The sequence below is a fragment of the Mytilus galloprovincialis genome, chromosome 11 (genome assembly GCF_965363235.1).
Source record: "Mytilus galloprovincialis chromosome 11, xbMytGall1.hap1.1, whole genome shotgun sequence".
Classification (NCBI taxonomy): Eukaryota; Metazoa; Mollusca; class Bivalvia; order Mytilida; family Mytilidae; genus Mytilus; species Mytilus galloprovincialis.
Genome location: NC_134848.1, coordinates 62,307,444 through 62,332,862, shown reverse-complemented (window position 1 = coordinate 62,332,862; position 25,419 = coordinate 62,307,444). Strand labels below are relative to the sequence as shown.

At 31.8% G+C, this 25,419-nt stretch overlaps 1 long non-coding RNA gene across 1 annotated transcript; it reads left to right on the top strand.

Annotated features, from left to right (window-relative positions):
* The first annotated feature begins 13,888 nt into the window (after positions 1 to 13,888).
* LOC143051297 (uncharacterized) lies at positions 13,889 to 16,063 on the top strand. The gene is made up of 3 exons (XR_012970691.1): positions 13,889 to 13,962; positions 14,347 to 14,508; positions 15,986 to 16,063. It is a non-coding gene; the product is annotated as an uncharacterized LOC143051297 (long non-coding RNA).
* Positions 16,064 to 25,419: the final 9,356 nt, after the last annotated feature.

Genomic DNA, 25,419 nt, shown 5'->3' with positions numbered 1-25,419 from the left:
AGAAAAATGAAAAAAACTTACTTTTCACATTAAATCCGTAATAAACGCTCCATGGTCGCCGTCCATCTGTGTATTAATTAATAATCAGCTCGAGCGAGAACCGAGAACCTAATACCAACGGTTCGAACAAAGGTAATGAAAAGGTCGATTTGTTATGGACAAGGCCATGTAGAATTAAACCGTCAACCTTTTATACTTTGTCAAAAGGATTTTGAATTACCTTCGAAAAAAGCGTTACCTATCAATTTACTATAGGAGCACATATTTAAATTTGATTTAGTATGTTTTGTTTCTTATCTGTAAATTATTTGTACCATGAAAGCAATAACTTATTTTTTTTTCAAGAACTTTTACATTAAATTAAATGACAATAAAATCGAAATCGAAAAAGTCAATTTCCTTCTTTCTACAACTTTTTCAAAATTCGGAATCAGGATATATATTTTTAGGCAAAATATACTAACACCCTTTAGATTGAATGGTCGATCCTTTCTACATTAAAGTTTACAAGTTTTAGCGGCTGTATACTAGTTTGTAATGTGTTGCCAGTAGATAGTAACATACGTTTTTTTAACAAGATATAGTCGTTTATACAATTGTATACATATTTATAGCGACACTATCTGAATATAAAAAAGAAGATGTGGTATGATTGCCAATGAGACAACTCTCCACAAGAGACCAAAGTGACACAGCAATTAAAAAAAATATATAGGTCACCGAACGGCCTTCACCATTGAGCAAAGCCCATACCGCATAGTTAGCTATAAAAGGCCCCGAAATGACAATGTAAAACAATCAAACGAGAAAACTAACGTATGTAAAAAAATGGCTTTATATAAAATGATGTCAAAAATAAAGAGGGATGTATCAAAATGTTAAAATATTCTAAATGAAAATGATTGGATTTAGATTTTAACTGGTTAGAAAACAATTTATGAAAATTATAAATGAACATTCTCCTTTTTTTACGCTACGCCCCATCTATAAATGTAACTATTTTTTGGCAATTACGCCCTTCTTCAAAATTCCTTGTATCGGCCCTGACGAGAACTTGAAGGGGTCAACGGAAATGTTCTTACCTTAATATTGTGGCTCATATCTATTGTTTTAGTACTATAAGGGTGGCTGAGTAATAAAAATATGGTTATGTCAGTAAAACCCTTGCCGCGTCCGTTTGGCTGTGCGGGATGTACAAGTACGCAGCCACTTTCGATGAGACGAGGGACGTTTAGTTTAGTTTTTAAAAAACATATTTTATTGTCTAACTATATAATAGAATTGGATACAAGTTATAACAACTTTAAATAATTCCTACAAATAGGGACAATTAAGCTCGCGTAGATAGAGATCTATGGTCTGTCTGCATGATAAACAACTCTGTTATGAGTTCTTAGGTGGCTGTCCCTATCCAATATGCATTTATTTTCTAGCGGCAGTTTACATTTAACCGACCATCATCCCAGACGGTCTCTATTTACGGACCTACCTATTGTATATGTTGTTAATTTATTCTCAGAACATGAATTAAATATATGCCACTGGACGTTTAACAACCAACAATCAAGTAATCTTTTGTTTTAATAATTGTAATATATATCAATGTTAGCATTGAGTTTCTTTTGCAACAGTTTTTTATACTTAATCTTTAATAAATTTCAATTTTCTTTTTTACTAGGAAAATCATTATATCGCATCGGCCGCTAAAGATTGATTTATTAGATATTGAATAATATGGACTAATTATGTGTGTGTGGGATTTAGATAGTTAAGTTTGTTTGGAGTAAGAACGATAACTCTAGTGTAACGCTACGAGCACTGTGATACTTCACCACATAATATGGCGCATTACTCTTCTAAACCATTTTAATTCTTTAACATATGACTTTGCATTCTTATTTCAATTTTTAACGTTTTTATACTGATATATTTTCATTTTTTTATTTGAATGGTATTACTGAACTAAAACGTTTACACGAGGGAGAATTTTTCATCGAGGAACCGCGTACAATGTTCATTTTATTGTTTGTTTTGAAACAACATATTTGCATACCGAGCCCCTGTGCAGCGAACGCGTTCAAACAAACTAAAGAGTATTGTTTAAAAGAGAGTGACTGTGTTCTGTCTTAATGTCCCTCTTTCTTACATATTGTAGCCCATATACAAACTAAACAGGTGTTCTTCTTCAACTAATGGCATTATACTAATACTGTTACTTTTTAGCTCCCCTTTTCAAAACAAACAACGGGGTTCTAAACCAATACCGGTACCTCAGAGTTGACTGGCTAGTGATTACAGAAAAAACTACTTAAACCACTCGGCCACCGCGGCCCCCTAAATCCAGTAAAGAGCTGTAATATGCACTGCAAGTATAAAAAGGAAGATGTGGTCAGGTGTGATTGCCAATGAGACAACTCTTCACAGGAGAACAAATGACACAGAGAGTAACAACCATAGGTCGCCGTTCGGTCTTCAACAATGAGAAAAGCCCGTACCGCTTAGTCAGCTATAATAAATGGCCACAACATGACAAATGTAAAACAATGCATACGAGAAAACTAACGTCCTAATTTTGTGTACCAAAAAACATTAACTTAAAACCAATATGTAACACAGCAACACAAGACAGCCAACGATTTACACGCTCCTGACTTCGGACAGGCACATACATACATAATGTGGCGGGGTTAAACATGTTAGCGGGATCCCAACCCTCCCCTAACCTGGATAAGTCCATTCGGACGTCAACTGCCATCCGTTTTATTTGAGTTTAACAACCATAATAAATCTTTCAATAAAGAATCACATATAATCGATTGTTCAATTTTACTATAGATGTTTGGACTTTTTTTTTTATAAAGTTTCATTTTTTCAAATACAAGTTTGGTGGAGATTGAAACCAACATGCTTGATTAAAGTAAGTTTTTCTTTATTTGTTTGTTAATGAAATTTTTCTAGTTTCGAAGAGTATAATGCAGTCTGGACATTTCCTTTACGACGAGACACTGTTCTTCAAACTCCAAATTCTCCTCGCCCCAAGGATATATCTAAGGTATACAAATATTTTTTTGATAAGTAAACCCTTTGCCAAGTGGGGCCTTTTGTTTGTTTGTTATGCTGGATGTATAAATACGCAGCCTCATTCGGTCTGAAAAAAGGACAATAAAACCGATGCATCGTATAGAGTGGCACGCACTCTGATCTGTAAGAAACCTTGCAACAATATGGTAGGTCCATAGGTGGTACTCACACTTGTTTTAATATTTGTTCTTCCTAACAGAAGTTCCCCTTGATAATATATTGGAAATGATCCTATAATGTCTGTTCCTTTTGGAACAAATATTATATACAATACCTTTTATTTTGTTCGGGAAAAAGTAACGCAATATTTTTCCCCGTGAAAACAATTCCATATTTAGTACATGGAACCGGGTGTATTAGAACCCACGAATTTAATAGAAAAAAAAGGATACAAACATGATGATAGTCTCACATATCAAAAATCAGCTCAAAATCTGAGGCGAATAGAAAAATGTCCGTATAACTGTGATTTTCAACAATTTTCAAAGTTGTAAACCCTTAATTTTGGCAAAAATTGGCTGAGCGGAACAAAACTTAAACTTTATTTGTATATCATCATGGTTAGCTCACATACCAAAAATCAGCCCAATATGTGAAAGCATTTAGAAAAAAGGTCCGTATAACTGTGATTTTCAAAAATTTATGTAAGTCCAAAGCCAAAAATTACAGCAAAAATTAGCCGAGCGGTTACGAAACTTAAATTTGATCTGTAACTCGTCATGAGTAACTCGCATACCAAAATTCAGCCCAATATATGAAAGCGTTTAGAAAAAAGTCCGTATAACTGTGATTTTCAACAATTTATCAAAGTCCATAGCCAATAATTTCAGCAAAAATTGGCCGAGCGGAACAAAACTTAAACTTGATCTGTAACTCAATTTGGTTAACTCACATGCCAAAAATCATCCCAATATCTGAGAAGGATTGTGTCGTCCCGTGATGATGAATTACTTCCTTGAATTAAAACACCAATGACGTATTGAATGTTTAATCGTTGATTAACATCCAGTGGCAAATATTTTATGCATTTTCAGACTGATAAACGCTAGTAGTGCTTTAACAAGTAAACTATGCATAAAAAAATCAATGCATAAATTGATCTGTTTTTGACAATGATCTTAATTCCTATGAAAACCTCGACAATGACCTGATCATACTACCAATCTCCAGCGGTTTGACTCTTTTATTCTACTTACTATGCCTGTGTTCAGGGTAAGAAGGCTATGACTCAGATGGGGGAAACATGTACAATCGCAAATCAACATCAACATGCCAAAACGGAAAAGCCTTAATTACGTTTGTATAATAAAGACATGTACAACTTCATTTTGTCTCGTCGAATTCCCATTAAAAATATGTTTGTAGCTAAAAAGGTAAGTAAAAAACTATGATTCCTCATTTGTGCAGTCTGTTTGACAAACCGTCTGTTCTAAAGTCCAAAATTCTGTCAAATATTGCTCAACTTAGGCAGACTTGATGAGCAAATGACCGCTACATGTATAATAACATATGTAGATGTCTTATACCTTAGTCGTCCATTAGACAGTTTGTATAGATCTTATATTACTAGATATAGAATTAATGCTCATGCACTATGTATAGAAACAGGTAGATACTATAGTATAGCCAGCAATGAACGTTTGTGTAGTATGTGTAATAAAAATGCTATTGAAGATGAATATCATTTTATTTTAGAATGTGATAAATATAACGACATCAGATGTAAATATATAAAGAGTTATTACTATGAGAGACCATCTACTTTTAAATTCGTACAACTGTTATCTGTAAGAAATGTCAAAGAGCTAAACAACCTTGGAAAATATTTATTTTTGGCAGAAAAAGCACGTAATGGTTAGTTATTCAAATGTTTATTTTTAGTTTAATATGTCTATATGTCATACTCCGCTTAATTCTTTCATTAATTTGTATAATTTGTGTATAAATGTTATATTATGCTGTATATTATCTATTGGATATTTATATTGTGTAAATCCAATAAGCTGTATTTGCTTACGGAAATAAAGTATTATTATTTACCAATGTTCAGAACCAACTGGCTGTTAAATATATTATTAAAATATATATAGTAATACAACTAAGAGTAAAAAATTAAAGCAAATCATACAAGCCAATGTGACATTATGGTCATTATACTTTTATAGAATATAATCATTAAGGTTTTGTGTTTAATCTTCTTCTCCTTCTGAAACGCATTAGTTAACAGTATTTTTTATTTCTTCAAACAGAAATACATTTTTGTTTAATTTCCCACATGATGATTTATAACGAGAGTCACATGTTAAGTACAGCTCTTTGTATAAGAACCAGGCAGAGTGTGATATATGAGGGTTTCAGATTTTATTTATAAATGGCCTAGAAGAAGCAGTAACCACATACTGCTCAAAAAAATAAATTAGAGTGGGAATTATGAGTGGTTGCCATGGTAACGGACAATCTATTTTTTGGTTGTTATGCGTGGTAATTTTTTTCAAAAATCATCTAAATCACTACAATTCAGAGCCCGATATTGAATAGAATCAAGTATATTTCATCAATTTTCATATGTTACGTTGATACAACTTGGTTTAAGCTTCCTTTTAGCTGAGATTGCATGTAAACCAAATTTGTAAATTTTTTGAAAAATTTTGCGAAAAAATGCATATTTTAAACTTTTCTGAATTTGGGATTTTTGCGAAATTATCAAATTTTCTCGGGTGTTTTTCAGAAAACTGCAAATGTGTACAGCATAGTTAGCACTGTAGTTATGAAGTTTGGATACTACTTTACCAAATTAAATAGAAAAATGCTTGGGACCTTTTTTACTTTTATCACCATAGCAACCGATTTTTTCCTTGGAAACGGAGTTATTATTTGAAGAATATTGCAGTTTAAGAGCTTTAATGTCCTGAATTGTTTCATAACCGATAAGAAAATACATAAAATTTAAATTACTATCGTCAAGTGTTGTTGCCTTCAATAATTACCATGGAAACAAAAATTATCCATGGCAACATCCATTTAAAAATTGCATAAATTGAAATTTATGTTAAAAAATACAATTTATGCTAAAAAATACATAAATTGAGGGTGATTATTTTTAAATTGGAATATGACCTTATTCTTAGCTTCACTCGCAGTTTTTTCTGGTGTTTTTTCAGACTGGTCAATAAATGTAATATATAATGTAACATTGGGGTTGGAGGGTTGGGAAAAAGAGGGATATGTTAATTTTTTTTCAAATGTTTCATACAAGTTGATCCTTGAAAAGATAATGGCGTTTTGTCGGACTTAAATTCGAGTTAATCATCTGATAAACAATTTTTGAAAGTAAACAGATGATGAATTAGGAGATAACTGTATTGTATTTTAAGCTCCGACGGCATCAATTGGGGATTTGATGGTCGCAAATTAAGTTTACTGGCGACGCGTTATTATTACAATATTGTTGTCTCCATTCTAATGAAACTGACAAACTGACAATTGTCAATTGATGCCATGTAAATAAGTGACGTTATCCAATCAAAATGAACGTTACAAACGTTGTTGCATTAGAACTTCACATATGATTGCAATAGCCGGGCAAACCTGGCTTATGGTAAGGCAAGATAAATATGGCCCTTAACAGTTGTAAGCAAATTCTTAATTTATTGGAGCACACACAAGTCTGAGATGTTATCCCACCTGCATATTTCACAAACTTGACCTGTAACATAATAATGAGCTTCGTTCTTATGTTGTACTGTTATACCCCTGTCCCAGGTAAGGGGAGGGTTGGGATCCCGCTAACATGTTTATTTATGTATGTGCCTTTCCCAAGTCAGGAGCCTGTAATTCAGTAGTTTTCGTTTGTTTATGTGTTACATATTTGTTTTTCGTTCATGAGGCCGTTAGTTTTCTCGTTTGAATTGGTTTACATTGTCATATCCGGGCCTTTTATATCTGACTATGCAGTATGGGCTTTGCTCATTGTTGAAGTCCGTACGGTGACCTATAGTTGTTAATGTCTGTGTCATGTTGGTCTCTTCTCGACAGTTGTCTCATTGCCAATCATACCACATCTTCTTTTTTATATTTACAAACCAAAAATAGAATCATTTGGTCAAAGCATTTATAAACTGAAACTGAAGTGTGATGGACGGGCGGATAAACGGACAGACTAATTGAACACATATTTAAAAGTCGGTGGGGACTTAAAAAATAATGATAGTCAATTGGTTATCGTTGACATTAGAAGTCCAGTAATATGGAATCCTCTTAATATATAGCTATTAGCATATCATTAATAACTCCTTTGTTGTACTACTATTCTGCAATTGGAATTCAGGATCTCCGAGATAGACGAATAGATACATATTATAAGATAGTGATATGATAATCCGGATAATATGTGTGGTTTTTTTTTTGTTTTTTTTGTTTTTTTTGTTTTGTTTTTTTGTTTTTGTTTTTTTGGTGGGGGGGGGGGGGGGGGGGTTTAGCTGAAGCACACTTCTAATCCTTCTGAAATCCCCCTCTTCTTCTTTAAGATAGTAAAAATGTAAAAATGTATCATTTTTTCAGGTTGAAACTCTAAAAAATCGTTTTGCTACTCTCAGTGTCTTTTTTCATGAATTACACCCCCATTTTCTGTATCTGTCTCTGTCACTTTTATAAAAGACTGTGCAGTAATCCCGAGATTTGGAATGAAACCACTAAGCTGAGAATGTGTGAATAAATACAAGATTAATACAACAGTTAATTTGAAGCCAAATTACACATGTTACACACACGGTCTTATTCAATTAACTGCAAGACTAGAAACAGCGCAGTAAATACCAATCTTATTCGTCTTTGTAATAACCAATGCTTTCTAATCCCAACAAGTTGACTATATAAAGTGTCCCATGTGAAATAAAAGAATAAATTTTCAATGTCTTGCGCATTGCATACATTTGATCTATTCAAGGTATAAGGGCAAAAACTAAAATACACACTTTTATGGCCGCGCCGCAAAAGTGGGGGGAGTAAGTTTTACCCATGTCTGTTAGTACGGAAGTTGTCTCAAAGTTGGTTTCCATTTTTTAATTTTAGTTTGCCTCAACCAAATGTTATGAAACATATACACGATGCTTATAACCACAAAACAGATATCATGAATTGTGTTGGCCTCACTTTAACTGTTAACTGTTCCCGAGTTATGCCCGTTTTGCTTTACGTTTCTTATTTATACTTCAAAAATGTTTAAAAACCAGATCCAGACAAGGTTAGAACTGTATAGTTTGCCTTAAATGACCTGGTTAACTGACGAAATTTCTAAAAGTGACTATTTGATCTTAAGAGAACCTTTCTGGAGCCCTATTTTTCTATCATACATACCATATTATATTTTTCGACTTTCATGTAGATTTTTTTTTATCATTTCTGTTACTAAAGTAATATAAAAAAAGAAAATGTAATATAATTTCCAATGAGACAACTCTCAACAAAAACAACTGTAGGTTATCATACAGCCTTCAACGATGAGCAGAGCCCATGCCGCATAATCCGTTGTAAAAGGTCCCGAAATGACAATGTAAAACAATTCAAACAAGAAAACCTAACGGCCTAGTTTATGTACAAAAAAAGAACGAAAAACAAATATGTAACACATAAACAGACGACAACCACTAAATTACAGGCTCCTGATTTGGGACGGCAACTTACATAGAGAATGTGGCGGGGTTAAATATGTTAGTGGGATCCCAACTATATATAAAATCATTTTCAATAAAACCTTTATAAAGATAAATAAGAAATGATTGAGAATTTGACATATTGTGAAGACACCTATAACTACTAGTATTGTTGAAATCTGTATGTTGCCTGCTAAATGTCATTAGTTGTTTTTGTCGGTTGGTTGCTGTGTTATTGACGTATAACCTACATCTCTTTCAGTTTTAGTTCCGTTTTGTGAACTTTCAAATAGGTGTATGAAAAATCATGACTGAGAGAGTTATTGAATATAGATTTATTGCTTTTCTTTCTGTCCCTCAATAATATGCTTAGAGAAAGATGAACCGAGGAAAATGTACCTTAGTTTAGAAAGTTAAATAAACAGAAAAAATGTTTTACTTTCCAATCTTAAACTCTCATTTTCTAAGCACAGTAACTACAAAGAGATTTTACCTTTTTTATGTGTGAAGTGTTCTTAAAGCACCATGACTTTTTATGTTTTCATTGGTCTGTCCGTCCATATGTCTGTCCTTGTCACTGCAGTTTTAGTTTGGAAATGCATAAACCAAATGTTTCTATTATTGGTTTGTAAGCTCATATTTATAAGTGAGATATCATGTTGAGTCTCTTGCTGTTTGGGTTAAATTTCTGAGTGTTATTACGCTTGGAAAATTATAATTTTGCCAAAATTTCTTAATTTCTTACCAGTGGTAAAGGACATTATATTGTCAGAGCAATAATTTCAAAAATCATATGGACCTTGACAAAAGCTAAAATGTGCTATTGCAATCCCCATGAACTCCATCATCTGTTAGTAACATTTTATGAATTATTCTAGATTACCAGAATGAAACTCTGAACAAAATCTGACCAATTGCTGTAGGAAAAAGTAAAATAAAAAAATATACGGAACACTGAGGAAAATTCTAAACGGAAAGTCCCTAAGCAAATTGAAAAATCAAAAGCTCAAACACATCAAACGAATGGATAAAAACTGTCATTTATTACTGACTTGGTACAGACATTTTTTTATGTAGAAAATGGTAGATTAAACCTGGTTTTATAGCTAAACCTCATAATTTTCCTCATAGGAATGATGGATCTATGAAAGATCCAAACAAAAACTACCCAACCTCAACTCCTCCCCCAAAATGCCACAGTGTGTATATTTAAAAATGTTGAACCATCCAAAGGAGCAAAGACTGGACTAAGAGTGAAACAAAGCAAAGCATGCAGTTATATTCCCATTAGAAAAATTTACATTATTAAACTTAATTATATGTAATTTTTAACATTAAAATTATATTATCATATATCTTTTGAATGAATGTTGTTATGGGTGATATTTGTTACAATGGCAACTGTTGTAATAATACTCAACGATTTTAGTTTAGAGTGAGAGTATATATATGCTTCTATGTATGTTTGATAAAGGTTTGGAAACAATTGGAAACAATTGAGAACATTGAATTTCCTATACTGCAGAATTCAACAAATAGTATATCCGTTTCCAAGCGGAAATACGTGAATAAGGTGATAAAATTCAAGAGAGCCCCACGCAGTATTCTATTTATTTTGGTCAAGTAGTATTCAAATTTTGTTACTACAATGCTAGCATTATATATGCTTTACATCTTTGCACTTTTCGGAAAAACACGTGAAAAGAATTGATAGTTTCACAAAACTCAATGATTCAGAAAAAATGAAAATATGTGTTTTTAGTATATTTTAACAAAAATTCTAACAGTCGGGTTGAACTGCAATCTTAACTAAGCTCTGAAGCTAAAACCAAGTTATATTGATGTTTTGTATGAAATTTCTGAAAAAAAAACGTTATCGTTTCAAGAATCTACATGTATGATTTTTTTTTAATAAACCTACCCTCCCCCCTTTTTTCCCAACCTTCAAACCCAATTCTACATTATATATTACATTTTTTTAACCTTCTGAAAAGAACAGAAGAAACTGTGAGTGAAGCAAAGCATGCTGTCATATTCAAATTTGAATATAAACACCCTCTATATATTTTTTTACATAAATATCCATTGATACATTTTAAAATAGATGTTGCTATGGATAATATGTATTTCCATGGTAACTATTGAAGTCAGCAACTCTTACCGATGGTAATTTAGAGTAAGCGTATGCTTTTATATATTTTCTTATCAGTTATGAATCAATTCAGTACGTTAAAGTTCTTAAACTGCTATATTCTGCAAATAGTAACTCCGTTTCCAAGGAAAAAATCGGTTGCTATGGTGATAAAAGTAAAAAAGGTCCCAAGCATTTTTCTATTTAATTTAGAAAAATGTATCCAAACGTCATAACTACAGTGCTTACTATGCTGTATACATTTGCAGTTTTATAAAAAACACCCGAGAAAATTTGATAATTTCGCAAAAATCTCAAATTCAGAAAAGTTGAAAATTTACATATTTGGTTTACATGTAATCTTTACTAAAATGAAGCTTAAACCAAATTGTATCAATGTTACATATGAAAATTAATGAAAAATGCTTGATTCTATTCATCATCAGGCTCTGAATTGTAGTGCTTTAACTGATTTTTGAAAGATTTTACCACGCTTATTAACCCAAAAATATAGTGTCCTTTACCATGGCAAGCACTGATATTTTCCCACTCCAATTTATTTTTGAGCAGTATGTGGTTACTGCTTCTTCTAGGCCATTTATAGATAAAATCTGAAACCCTTATAAATCACATGTATATGGCACTCTGCCTGATTCTTATGAAGAGCTGTACATGGCAGAATTACAACCATACACCTATATTTTTATATTTAAACTTCAAGTTTTTATTTATGTAGCATTATATACAGTTTTCTTAATACTTATATATTAAGGTGCTTTTATTTGAGCAGAAGTATACTCAGATATATTAAATCAAAGTATTTTTTCTCAAATGAAGTGATATTTTCATGCAAATGTGGATTAGAAATATGAATTATAAAATCAAAAGCATGCTCTTTTGTATTAACGATGCTTTGTATTTCTGGATTTTCCATAAAAATATGTATTTTATTCTTTCCTTTGTACTGTTCCTCTTACTCAGGGGTTGACATTGGTGCTGGTCCGGTGGTCCGAGATCCGTAGAATTTGCGTCGCCAGTAGAAGTTTTTCGATATAAATCACCGATAGATAGCATCGCAATCTTGTTTTGACACATTTGTTTACAAAAAAAATTACCTGCGAAATGAATTACACGGTACGAGTACCAAGTAATACAATTTCTCGGGTACATGTAAGCGTCCTTCACAACAACACAAAATGTGGAAATTTTTGGAAACAGTTAAATCGCCGGACAATAAAAATAAAGTTATGAAAATCAAAAGGAAGATCCGGGAAATGGGCATTACAAATTAAAATTTAATCCGAGGATCTAAATCATGTAAATTGAAGCCCACGTTTAGTTTTCCTCAATCAAATATTGTAAGCATTAATCTTTAACATATAAACTCATTTTGAATGACGTAAATGCAAGAGTTTTCGTCATGTCAAAAACTGTTTTTACAAAAAACAAAAAAATAACCATAAAAATTAGATTTTGAGTTGATTATTAAAACATTTTGGTCATGAAAATGAAGATTTGTGACTTTTTATGTTAAGCAGTGTACGTATTTTTGCTCTTATATTTTCAATGATTTACTGGCGACTATTATTTGTAGAAAACACTCTTCCTGATTGTTTTATAATCGGGTGAACGCAGTATATAAATACGTAATGTTTTATTTGGTTAAATTTGTCACGAGGTCTCATAACGATATAATGTCAAAGTACTCAAAATTCAGCGCATTCACAACAGCAAATGCAAGAATGAAGTCAAGTATTTATATCTTTATTTTTACCATTCATTTTGTACATGGATTCTTACCAAGAACCCCTCCTCCGGGTCATTGGCAAACGAAAACTCATTTTGATATAACCAACACTGGAATTCTACAAGCAGTTTCGGAGTACATTTACGAGACAAAAAATACCAGTGCGACATCTCCAAGTTTTGCTTTAAATGCCTTCTTTGGTACAGGTAAGTTTGTATTACTGCCATTTCTGTTCCAGGAGATCTTGATATTACCCTTAAAATCTTTTTGCCAGTTCTCGTAATTGACCCTTTAAATAAATAACACAGAGATCCCTTTTTCGTTGTCTCCCTTATAAGGGACTATGATTTATTTTTACAATGGAGAACAGAAAGAGCAAATTTACCTGTGCGTAACCTTTTAGTTTTTCAAATCTTTTAATTACATTAATTTGTTGTTAAGCTAAATACTTTTGACATCAGAAATTATTTTTCATTATTTTTCATGAAAATTAGTTAAACCGCCGATACATCACTTTCAATTGATCATGCTTTGCATTGGCGAAAACCAATTTTGTCCGGTATAGAACCCGTCTACAATTCAATAAGGGAAGTAATATGCTTAAAAAGTGTGAAAAACAGAATCAAATCGGTAATTGACAAATTGATTATTGGTAAAGGAAAGTCGATTTCGTATTTGTACTTTATTAAATTATAACTATTCTGCTATTTAAGAAATATATTCTTCGTTTGGTAAAATTATAGCGGTGTACAAGCATAATCCGAATGTATGAAGCAAAGAAGCTCTTCACACTAGATAGCATACGCATGAAACACTTTTCACCCATAAAGAATTACAAAAAGAAAAAAAGTATATTTTTATAATAACATATATAAGCTACAACCATGATATTTTGAATTATATCAATAAATTTGTTTGTTTTGTGCTATGAGTTGTTGTGAAGTGATCATGTGTTCATTTAGTGTCAATTTTAAAACAGTATAAACCAATATTTTTGATGTTTATATTGGTTTAGAAATCAGTTTTAAGGACGCCGAGACTTTGCTCATATTTGACAATGTAAATTGGCTATCTTCAGAGCTCACGCGATTAACATTTTATGAAGGTTCCTTTTTTTTCTTTCAAATCTTAAATATTATTTTAGGAGAAAAAAAGGTTTACCGTTTTGTTTTAAAAAAAATACCTTATACTATTTTTTGTTAAAGATTATACCTGGTTCTGTATTTTAGATTACAATGGAATGGCACGGATGTTTGAAACAGTTAGACACGTCAGAACTGCAGTTGCAGATACGCAGGAAAACAAAAGAAATCTTGGTTATGTTCATTGTAATGCAGATCAAATCAAGCTTGGTACGAGTAGTCGTACAAATAACATTTCTTGTAATCGATTCGTTTCATATGTTTGAGCTTTTGATTTTGCCATTTTATTGGGGGTTTCTGTTTGAATTTTCCTTAGAATTCGATATTTTTGTCAATTCTTTTTATTTTTGCATTGTACTAGTTAATACAAAAAAAAATGAAGGAAACAGAAACAAAAATCATGACTATATGACAAAGATTCTCAAAATGTATTCAGTGCTGTTGTGACAGTTGGATTACCTAAGTAGTTGAATTTTTTTTTAAATTTTAAACAGCGATGTACATGATGTAAGAATCTTAAATATTTTGCCAACAAAATGATATTATCATAATGATATTCGTTGATTTGTTTCCTATACCCATATAAAATTGCAGCACATAGCAGTTTAATTTCCTGTAGAAGCAAATTACTAGAACGAAAAGAGGACTTAACCGAACTACGAAGACAGCTTGGTGAATGTTTGTATACAATTCAATCATTTTATAGCAATACAAACTGGGTTGAAATGTATGGACCGAAGCCTTATTTGGATTTTGGTGAGTTAAACATTTCCTCAATCTCAGAATTGAACGCATTGCAGTTTATTGTGGTTTTATCTAATGGTTGAATTTGAGAAAGCTTTTGCGAAATGGAAACGAAGTCGTTTTTATTAAATATGAAATAACATAATATAAGATGACGAGGCAATGATTGCTATGTTTTTGGACTTCATAATTTGGTTTTAATATAGACATAGAGTAAACAATATGTTGAGACATATATGATACCTACTTTTTCCTGATATTGTTTTGGGTTTTTATTCGTTCGTGGTATATAGAATAAAGTTGTGGTATTCATGTGACAGTGTTTTTTTTTTAAATTAATGACCTACATATACGAATTTTTAATTCGATATTGATTTAAAGTTAAAGAACCCATCTTTTATTTTAAGGAGGCTCGAGAGTACAAAAATTTCAGAAACATTTTAAACTTTATCTTTTTCATTATAAAATATATTTATAACACTATTACTTGTTACTTTATGATATTGTGGAAAAATCGTCCCAAAAAAAAATCAATTCTATTTGGTCCCAGGTGACTTTTAAAATGTTTTTGTCTTTGGAAAAGCTCCGAATTATCTTACTTTGGTGCAAAAATGCCATTTTTTGCATTAAAATTAAAATTTCTTTTTCACATCATCGGTGACCTATATTTTTTATCATTATTTTCAAATAAGCTGTACTTAAGCAAAACAATTGTAAAATTAAGTCAATTTTTGTAATTTAGTTTGTTTTTTATTTCGATATTACCCATATTTCTTCTATAAGTTTAACAGAAAAAAAGTACCTTAACAAAAATGCATGCTTCCTTCGAAGGCAGACTGTGGGTTTAAATGAACGGGGACCTCAATTTTTTTATTTTAATTTCTATAAGTAAACGATAAAGTTCATTTTTAGAAAAAAAATTACGAAATCCTATATTTAAAAAAATCGAGCCCCCTGAAATAACTTTTATGTTGGGTTTCAAGTTTTTATATGATTTACATGTATATACAATTAATGGCAACATTTAGTTAAATTGAACCATTCCATCATCTATGTTATCAAAATCCAGAAAGCATGGATGGAAGTGTTCTGGCTTCTGCCTTTTGAGAAAGTCATCTATAAAGCAAGACGATCAACGTAACTTATTGCAAATTATGATATATTGCACGACGTATGAAACAACAAAGCCAAAAATTCTGATGGAGTCTTTTATTATGGTTACAAACGTTTTATATATACTTCCATGATGAAAGTTTCATTTGCTGTTTATTCAGAAACAAGATATCAAATTTACACTAATTACAATGATAAATGATTATACAAATGAATACATTCCGGACTTTATGTAATCCGTAATCATATTAAAAAGGAAAACATCATTATATAGGTATCAAACACACAGAGGTTGCTGTTTGACTCCTTTTACTTTCTAAAACAATCGCCTATTCATCTTCTGTATGTATTATTTTATCTGATTAAAATTTTGAAGGTACTAAAGGAAAACAATTAATGACAATAGCCAATCCAGAGGAAGATACTTGTAAAGACGTACCTAACATTGAGTAAGTTGACATCTAAGCAGCATACTACTTGTATCATATAACGAACTAGATAAATGATGTATTGAAATTTGTTAATTACATTGTATACCTTAGGTTTCTAATGGAATTCGTTGGTAAACAAAATTTTGATTTAACGAAATCATACAGTTTTGTTGCGAAAAGTTCATAATTTACCTGTGAGTAACTCAGAAGCTATCGTTTTAAATTTAAAAATAAATTTATATATCACATATGTCTTTTTTTCGTAAGAAGGTTTTGTAACACTTTTATTTCTTCCTGAAGTGTCCTCAAATTCAATTATCTTTGGTGGTATGCATGAAGATGCAGTTCTTTATTATCAATGTGAGCGGTTATGTAGTCATAACCTTGAATTCTACTTTTATTAAATAATTTAAAGGAGGACACTGGACAAAATTCAAAACCGGAATTTTCGGGCACTTGAAATGGTCCAAAGCTTCATCTAGATTTCGAATCTTAGATTTATTTACTTTTCTTATAAATACTCTTGGAAAAAAGTCGCTGGTGCTATATTCTGTTTTATTAACATTAATTTTCAATCGTTTTTGTTCGATTTCTTCATCTCTTATTATTTACTCAATAGGGTAAGCATAACCTCACAACTTGCATTAATATTTTGCTCCAACTTTTGAACTATGTTTCCCACTGTATTTTAAAATAATCATGTTAGTTAGTTTAAAGCATGATAATGTGTAATAAAATTAACGGTACTAATTTTCTTGCACCAGATGCGCATTTCGACAATACATGTCTCTTCAGTAATTGTTATAAAATAAACAGGCAAAGACAAATCTTGAATACTTTTTCACAATACAACGAAATTAGGATTTGGTATTGCGCATAAGCAAAATGTACAAAATGGGGTCATAAAAACCCATTCACATTGATGGCTATTCTGTAGTATGTACAATTACAATTTTAAAAGGTCTCTTTGAAAGGGTGTTCTATGATGAGTTGGTGGTAGTATTAGGTGGTTGTGTTCGTCCCAGAGGTAATGAGTCGTGTGATGTAAGCATGTACAGAATGTTGCTTTACAATGGATTCTAGTATTATAACTTTTATACAATAAAGGACAATTCAAGTACCATTCTGTGTACTATATAATATGATAAAATAGAGATATACCACTTTGCCTCACATTCTTATTATGAAAAAATTCACATTCCTAATTAACGTGGCATTTAAAAAGTCAGAATGCTAGTACATATGTTCAAACTCTTTTAGGTCATTTTTTAGTAGCAATAAACAAAAGAACTATGTCAATTGGACATGCTTTGATACTAAATATTCGCTTGAATATTTACTTGATAACATTTTTGTTCGCTTTGGGAATCCGTATATCGTCAAGTTATTGGAATTCCAATGGGGACTAACTGTGCACAACTTACTGCGGACCTGTTCTTGTATTGTTATGAGGTACAATTTATGACTTAAATTAGCAAAGACCCATCGAAACAATTTTTGATACAAAAATGTAACAATACTTTTTGATATTTGGATGATACATTGGCTCTCAATAATGACGACTTCAGTATGTATACTAAAGAAATTTATCCTGTTGAACTTACTTTAAACAAAGCTAATACTAACAATGACCACTGCCCTTTCCTCGATCTTGATATCTATAACGGGAAGCTTAATACAAAAAAATATGATAAAGGAGATGATTTTTCATTTCCTATCGTTAATTATCCATTTTTAGATGGTGACGTTCCCTTGTCACCATCTTATGGTGTTTATATATCTCAACTTTAACGATTCGCTCGTGTATGTAAAAACGTTTCAGATTTTAGTGAGAGAAATTTATGTATTACTGAAAAATTATTACACCAGGGTTTTCGATATCACAAACTAGTCAAAACATTCACTAAATTTTATCATCGGTATAAGGGAATAATTCGTAAAGATAACTCAACATGCAGACATCTTATACGTTCAGGTATTTCACATCCAATCTTTTATGGTAATATTCTTTACAAAACACAACAATGTCAGTATTCACCTCAAAGGCTTATAAAACCTTTAAACAGACTTATAAAGAAGGGATCTAGTTACGATACTGTTGTCAGGTCATTAAAGATTGCATATTTTGGCTTTAATATTGATTCACTTATAGGGTCTTTGCATCGAAACTAAACACATTTATTTAAAAAAAAAAACCAGTTTTTGGCATGACATGGGTTATGTTCTTCTCAAATATTTTATGATAGTATGATACTAAATCCCTGACGGGAGAGATTGTGCCTGATATTCATATAATGAAGACATAATCTTTCAATCAGTTTAATTGAGGTCTGGAGCTGGCATGTCAGTTAACTGCTAGTAGTCTGTTGTTATTTATGTATTATTGTCATTTTTTTTAATTTTCTTTTGTTATATCTTCTGACATCGGACTCGGACTTCTCTTGAACTGAATTTTAATGTGCGTATTGTTATGCGTTTACTTTTCTACATTGGCTTGAGGTAAAGGGGAGGGTTGAGATCTCTTAAACATGTTTAACCCCGCCGCAATTTTGCGCCTGTCCCAAGTCAGGAGCCTCTGGTCTTTGTTAGTCTTGTATGATTTTTAATTTTAGTTTCTTGTGTATAATTCGGAGTTTAGTATGACGTCCATTATCACTGTACTAGTATACATATTTTTAAGGGGCCAGCTGAAGGACGCCTACGTGTGCGGGAGTTTTTCACTACATTGAAGACCCATTGGTGGCCCTCGGCTGTTGTCTGCTCTATGGTCGGGATGTTGTCGCTTTGACACATTCACCATTTCCTTTCTCAATTTTAGATAAAAGAACTGCAAAACATGGAAAAGTAAAATAAGTTCAATAGAACAGTCACACACGACAAACTATAGTCCTAATTAGGCGAGATATATAAAGATAGATAAGAGATGACACTTTTATTGTCGTTTGTTTGTTTTGACATACTAATTTGATGGTCTTTTATATTTATATTCATTGTGTCGTAATACTTTTAAATATGATCCATTCAATGAAAATTATTACGGAATTAGGTAAATACGAAATTTTAAGAATGTATATGTTGGATAGGGTAAATTTATTTATTGTATCAATAAGTCTCAGAACTTAAAGGCGTCAACTTATGTACAGACATGTAATAAGGGTTATATTAAAGACAAAATATGATTTAACTTCTTATACATGTTATATGACCGACCATTAAGCATATTGAGATTCAAGATGCCAAATGTCATATGAAGGTCACATCAGTTATTGTTATATATTTCACTTAGGTTCATGAAAATAAAATGAAACAATCAAATTCGTCTTTCGCCGAAGCATCTGTCACACACATTATTCATATGGTTATGATTATAATATATCCTCTGTATATCAACTGGCACACTTTCCACAGGTAGGTCGTATTGTGAAACTAAAAAAATATCTTTCTCCCGTTCTGAACCAAAATTTGATGCATGATAGTCCAGTCAATCTAGCATAAATTACCCTGGAGTAATTGCAACAGAAGATCGTAAAGTTTTAATCTTCTGCATTATATCCCAAATATACACAAAAAAAGACCAACAAATCTAACTTGAGGAAAGCTATAAAATCATGATTTTAAAATTCCTATCGAGATTTGCATTGATATGGGAAATAACTCTGCAAAAAAGGCAGAATATCAATAAAAATCGATACAAAATTATAACTTTACCGCTTTTATTCAACATAATGTATTGATTCTTGATATTTTAGTCGTCTTTCTAGTGTAACAAACAACTTTAAAGGTGTTTTCATATCTGTTATCAAGCTTCCACCTAGATTTCATAATTCATTAGTTGACCATTTACTACATTTTTCAGCATGTCAAGGTAAAGAATCACAAATTGAATAAAACTGATAAAGCATATATTCTTCTTTTTGTGGTTCAAATTTTCTTTAAACTAGGTAGATGCTGAACAAATATAATTTACAGATATAAACAATACCATACTCATATTATTTTTTCAAAATGATCACAAAGCCATAAATTTTTTATAAATGAAAAATGTGCTAAAAAATAAAAAGTACCCCGAACACTTCGGTTTTGTACATTTCATGAGCAGAAGATTAATTAATACAGTCAAATACGAACGTATAACCCCATCAAGGTATCATATTTTACATGAATTTTAAGAAAATCAACCAAAGTCTGACCAAAAAAGGACTATTTATTGCGGAGTTATGTCCCTTTCCAATGTTAATTTCCATAAGAAATTATAAATGCTGATTTTGAGTTTTCTCAAGTTCAATTTTATGGGACTTTTTCCTGTGTATATTTGAATCTTAATGCTATGGATTAGAACTAAAACATTTTCTGTTGCAATTAGTTTGAAGTTCAAACTTAGCTTGACTGGACTATGACTTAAGACATGACACATGTTCATGTATTTGGTTTAAGACATTTCTGTCCTCTTATATTGTCCTACTCCTGACTCACCTCCTCTCTTCATACATGTGTATTCTATTCTGCCGTATACATTTTTCTCATCCTCCTCATCATACTGTCTGTTCCTCCATATATATGTCCATCCCCTTCGTCCTTACAATGTATATACTAGCACCCTTTCCTTCTCCTCATCTTCTACATTCATGCCTTTTTATATACTCTTCATACCTTCTCCTCCACAAAACTTTTCTTTTCGTACACTGTATTCTTCTGAGATGGTACAACTATGTTTGCTTGATTAAGTGAACATCGGTCTTAAAGTGCGATAAATTTTATTAGTCTATTTTATATCAAACAGTTACCAATGAATCAAAAATGTGTAACTGTTACTTATTGAACATGTCGAATAAGTAATCTACGAAATTGAACGACGGAAAATATCAATAAGGTGAAAATATTAAGCTACGAATCCATGTTGCGAATGAAATCATTGTAAGGCAGTTTTATTTCAGTTTTTCTTGAGATCAAATAAGGTAGAAAATGCATGTAACATATTTTGTTACTCATTTTAATGTCATTTTGTCTGTGTCGAATTATCAGCGTTGATTGGATCCTGGCAACAATTTAATCTAATATATCAAGCAACCTTTTAAACTTACGCCGATACACGAACACATTTTTTTTCTCAAGAAGCATTTTTGTTAACACAGAATGTTTTAAGAAATAAAGAATCTGAAATCTGATAAAGTTGACATTTTTTTATTTTGACTAAAAAAAAGGCTGACATGCGGTCTTAAGATCATATGCGTTTAAGAAGCATATATTTTGTTTGAATATGGCTAGTTGACCTGAAGAGTTGTTAAAAGGTTACTTTTACGTGCACAGACATGCCATTTCCGAAAACATTTAATGTCAAATACTGAGAGTAAACTCATCAAAGATACTAAGATTACAATGTATACGCCGGACTCGAGTTGTATACAAATAACTCACTAGAGACGTTCGAATAAAACAAGTTCAGTTGATCAAATAACTAAATTTAATTCGAAACTTGCCTCTTATCTGATCATTTTATTATGCCGCACCTACGATAGTAGAGAGGCATTATGTTTTCTGGTCTGAACGTCCGTTCGTCCGTCCGTGATACTGCGAGTGGGGCATCCGTGTACTATGAACACATTCTTGTTTATTTTTATTTGTTGTAGTAAAGACTGTAAAGATAACATGTTAGTACAAAACAAACTGACAAGTGGATATCACCATGGTCGAGGGAATGTTAAACCCCCAAGTAAGTAACTTTACATAACATAGTTTTGGGCAGTATGTGGAATTAATTCGTAAATTCTTGTGTATTTACTGTGTATTTACCACAGTTATAAATGTAAGGCACAGTAAACAGTTTTAACCTGACTAAGTTGCTCTACCGAAGCTGAGGGGGGAAACATAGGTAAATACCGTTATTTGAACGTGTCTACTGCTATTTCGTATTGATTTTTATGTGTTGATGAAATATGTGACTGTCTTGCTTGTGTCTTCATTGAGTATTGTATTGTTCACCGATGTTTCTGTATCTCTAAAATACACGCGTTTGGTCTACGAAAAACTCATCACTGACGCTCGAATAAAAAAGTTACAAAACCAAATAATGTACAAAGCGTTGAGGAATAAAAAATCATAAAAGTTTTGCAAAATATAGCTTAGGTAACTTATTCCTGAGGCAGAAAAGCCTAAGTATATAAAAAATTCAAAGTTTTATAAACAGTTGATTTATAAATATGACCATATCTAACCTATCGCAGAATGAATTTTCAATCTTTAAAGTATTTACAATGTTAATATGAAGAATAGTCAATAAGGGTATGCATTGTTTATATGTTTATTGTATTATATTTTACTTAACCAACATACGCATATATAACTATGTTCAATTAAACCAGTGTTTGCTTTGAATTGTTTTTAAGGATCACGGGGTTCCAAGACAGGAAAATGTAGTCATGGTGGACCAACTGATACAAGTCGACGCTTGCCAGCGAAGTGTGGAATTAATAAAGACACAACACTAGAGAGACTGTCACCCCACTACCATCTACACGACGATGCTTATCTCGCAGCTGTAGCAGCAACTAAACATTTTTTAATAGATAAAGGTTAGCTTACTTAGGAACCGTAGGGTTTATTTTGCTCGAAGGAGGAACATAAAACTACAAGGAGATAACTTTTTTAAAAATCAGATTAACTTTTAATCACGTTCTGTTGTTAAGCTCCTCGGTGATTATAGTTAGCTTTGGTAAAACTTATAATTCCGAGAATTATTTCTAATAAAGTGTGTGGAACAAGTTTATATAATTTTATACATTTAGGCAAAGGGAAAAGTGCATGTTTTGTCATAATTTTCATGAACCACCTTAATAATGTAACCTATGCTTGTCTTCGACCGATTCGAGATTTCAAGAACAAAACTGCGATAGATAAAATGAAAATTGACGACGGAAATATATATTAATGGTTTGAACTACATCAATAAATACGTGTTTTTTTCGGTTAGTCAAACTTAAATTCTATAAGCACTATAAATGTGAGTATTTGTTTATAGATATTATGATTTTTATATATTATATATTTTCCCCGTTTTAATAATTGTATTGATGCATATATATAGATTTACATTTTGTAATTACCAATATCACCCTCTATAACCCCGATACAGATGAAACCGGACGTTGACGCGTTCGAATCGAACACACGGTGTAACACTGAGTTCAGACAGTAAGGAATTAATACTTTTAAAGAAAATCCAATATCTATTCTTCGGATATTTTGCTCCAATATATTCTTTGCCATAATACTCATTAGTTACTAAAGGGTTTTTCAAATGTGTGACATTTTTATATACAAATATCAAAAAACGCACGACGATATCAATGATAAAAAGTGCTTGGTATTTTTAAATATTCAAAACTTAATGTTTCTCGTACCTCATAGTTTTTAAAACATATATTTTTGAAAATTTCATAGTATAAATTAACAAACTTATAAAGATCGTTTGTTTATGTTGCATCTAGAAACAAAAAAAAATACACGTTTTAAAATGTCTTTATTTTCATATTGTGTACGCTTCGTTGTCGTTACACCTTTTTTTACTGTACGCTTCGTTGACACAATATTGCGTTTGTCAATGAATTTTGCATGTATTAAATTATGCTTTGGTATGATTATAACCAATATGCATGTATGAAAATAATAATTTTCCACCATAACATGCAGACAGCAACCCATAATATCCGTTATATTGTCGAAACACTCTTGGAGGAAATTTGTACATGTAAAAAAATCCTTATGTATTCGAAAGTGTAAATTGGTAGGAATAGTTATCAAAGGTAGGAAAATACAATAACTCGACAGATGCAAATATGGCTGAGCATACAGATACACACGTCCGATTTCTAATTTGATAGCATTTTTGAAAGTTTTTATCATACAACATTTAATGTACGGTTAGGTGGTTGGTTTCAACAGGTCATTCATGGACCTCTCATAAAGTTTTTGCAGGGGTTCGTACATTGTAGTTAGCGTAGTACTCTCTTTACACAAGACATTGGATCTTATATTCCCATTCGGACTGGACGTGTCTGCGTACTGTTACATCCCACACAACTAAACGGGTGGCCAACTTCGGTCAGGTTTTACTGCCGGTCGAAAAAAAACCCAAAGTGACCATATCTAATAGTATATTACCCAGTCATCCTTTACCAAATTCTTTCATGAATAAAAAAAAATTGGCAACAATATAGAAAGTTATGCTGTACCGGTTAATCACTTAACATTATTACAATATATGCACACTTATGAGAACTCATAATACCGTACATCCTCTCGATACTGTGTATATTTGGCATTGAACAAGTCCATGCGTTTTATTACGTCTTTACCTAACAGCGTTGGATATATACTGATTAATACTTTAGATACATGATTTACCTCTTAGTTGTTATTCGTTTTGAAGCTATCAGTTACTAAAATTACTCCTTTGTCGATATTGTATATGGTTTTTCTGCCTTGTACCGACAGTTTGAGTTGAGCCAATTGCAACTGTACAGGTTTTGTTTTATCATGGCGTGCTGTTACACCATGTCCTAGGTTAAGGAGAGGGTTGGGTGCTCACGTGTTTAATCCCGCCGCAACAGTCCAACGTCAGGAGCCTGTAGTACATTGGTTATATAGATCTGTCATTTTTTCTTCTTCTTTAATACATAATTCATAAGTTATAAAAATATTACCGTTAGTTTTATTGTTTTATTTTTTTTTTTATATCGGAGCCTTTTTTAGCCGACTTTATGGTATAGGTTTTCCTCATTCTTAAATGTTGTACATTGGACTATAATAATTGCTTTATACACCCACTTCATTTAAACTTTGGTGGAAAGTTGTCTCACTGGCCAACACATCACATCTACAAAGATTTTATATATAAAAAATAAAAAAATTAAAGCAGTTGGAATGCCATCTATGGCATTCGGCAAATTACGTTCAACGAGTTCTTATGCCTGCTTTCGTCTAGGCGAATTTGGACCAACATCGGCATTTGAATGAGTCTTGAATTGTGAAAAGTATGTCATTAAAGTTTTATTGACTGTACTATACTTTTTGAAACTTTATTTCTACTTCTACTGGAATATATTTATTAACTGTTGATTTCATCTGGAGTAACGTTGAAAGTCCAAAATTTCAATAGAAGCATTCCTTTCAGATGTCACGCTGGTTAAATATTGCAATTTTGGCTTTGGATGACAGATATTTTAAGTTAAACTACTTTCACTAAGTTAACAGATAAGTATTACAATAAAATACACAAAAAGGGTCGCCAAAACCATCTCGAATACCTTGACAAGAAAGTGATTTGTGACGATTTTTGTCAACGAACTGTACAGTGATTATTTAAAACCGCACAACGAACGCG